Source organism: Triticum dicoccoides, chromosome 7A, assembly GCF_002162155.2.
Source record: "Triticum dicoccoides isolate Atlit2015 ecotype Zavitan chromosome 7A, WEW_v2.0, whole genome shotgun sequence".
Lineage (NCBI taxonomy): Eukaryota > Viridiplantae > Streptophyta > Magnoliopsida > Poales > Poaceae > Triticum > Triticum dicoccoides.
Window position 1 is genome coordinate 433,658,553 of NC_041392.1, and position 1,658 is coordinate 433,660,210.

The following is a 1,658-nucleotide window of genomic DNA, read 5'->3' on the forward strand; positions in this document are numbered from 1 at the left end:
CCACCTACCTCGCGCCTTGCCCCCACCTTCCTCCCTCCCAGCTCTCGAGCATACCTCCCCATGGCACTTCACCGGCTGCAGGTGGCCTCCGCGCCCCATACCGCGCGGATCTAGCATGCCCTGCAACCGGCGGCCTTCCACCAAAAGCACCGGATCCACCGACACGGGCTCTTGCACTACCGTGAAAGAAGCGGATCCTCCCCTCGTCCTCGACCCGAGCAGCAACACGGAGGTGTTCTTGCGCCGCCCCGTGCGTACCTCCCTTCCCCAGCCCAGATCCGCCTCCAAGGCGGCCGGATCCGCCCGAATGGCGCGCGGCACGGCCACTACCTACCCCCAGTGCGACCTTCTCCCTCCTCACGAGCTCAACCCCTCCCCAAATTATTCTCTGCGGCAGCCTACCTTGCATGGCTTTCCTCGGCAGCCGTCGCACCAGTTCGCTAGCGCAAGGGCGCGTGCAGTTCTGCCCGCGGGGGCGAGCAGTGCACTTGGCTCGTCCCTATGAAACAGTAGTGACCTTCTCCCTACGACGGGGCGAGGAGATCCGGCGGTCTCCGACTGTGGTCGAGGTCGTGGCCACCACACGCGTCAACAATAGCGAGATTCCACCCCTTGGATGCACTGCAGTTCAGTTTTGGTGGGCGCCACTGTCCTCTGACAGGCGTGTGTGCAGTGCGGTCCGGTGGCGGGGTAGCCACCACTGGACTCCGGCGGTCCTCTTCCCGTCACGTACAAAAAGCCATGCCCAGGTCCAATTTTTTCGTTGTTGTTATCCACTGACGGCAAGCAGTGCAACTTGCTATCATTGCAGGTGAGTTGGGGCGTCCGTGCAGTGCGCAAGAACTTGAGGACGATTGACACGCACTTCGGCAGGAGGTTCGCCAATTGGATTGTTGCTACAATTTTCTGGATTGTTGCTACAATTTTCTGGATTGTTGCTGCAGTTTACTTGGTGTGGACAGGAGGTTCTCCAGCTGGCTCATGCAGCGAGCAGTGCAGGTTGCTCTTCACTGCAGGTCGGTTGGACCATTGGTGCAGTACCCAAATCGCTACTGTTTTTGCTGTTGCTCACACACATCACCGGTGGTTCACCGGAGCACCCCCTCGCAGCTCTCTCCTTCCCCAACATGCAGTTCACCGGCGACGGCCTTCCGTTCGTTTTGGTTGCTGTCGATGCCATCCCCACTGTAGTACAGTGTATGTGCGTGTTTTGCGTGTTTTGCGTGGTATCCGGCTGGGGGCCTATGTTCCTTAACAATGTAAAAAATAGCATGAAAATGAAGTGCACTTCTGTTGTATCCAAGTTTCAGTTCCCCCTCAATATGAAGGAAATATGTCCTAGAGGCAATAATAAAGTTATTATTTATTTTCTTATATCATGATAAATGTTTATTATCCAATGCTAGAATTGTATTAACCGAAAACATAATACATGTGTGAATACATAGACAAACAAAGTGTCACTAGTATGCCTCTACTTGACAGCTCGTTGATTAAAGATGGTTATGTTTCCTAACCATAGACATGCGTTGTCATTTGATTAACGGGATCACATCATTAGGAGAATGATGTGATTGACTTGATCCATTCCATTAGCATAGCACTTGATCGTTTAGTTTGTTGCTATTGCTTTCTTCATGACTTATACATGTTCCTAT

At 53.3% G+C, this 1,658-nt stretch overlaps 1 long non-coding RNA gene across 1 annotated transcript; it reads left to right on the plus strand.

The window, feature by feature from the left end:
• The first annotated feature begins 6 nt into the window (after positions 1-6).
• Positions 7-1,371, plus strand: LOC119329265. The gene is made up of 2 exons (XR_005159389.1): positions 7-876; positions 945-1,371. It is a non-coding gene; the product is annotated as an uncharacterized LOC119329265 (long non-coding RNA).
• The last annotated feature ends 287 nt before the right edge of the window (positions 1,372-1,658 follow it).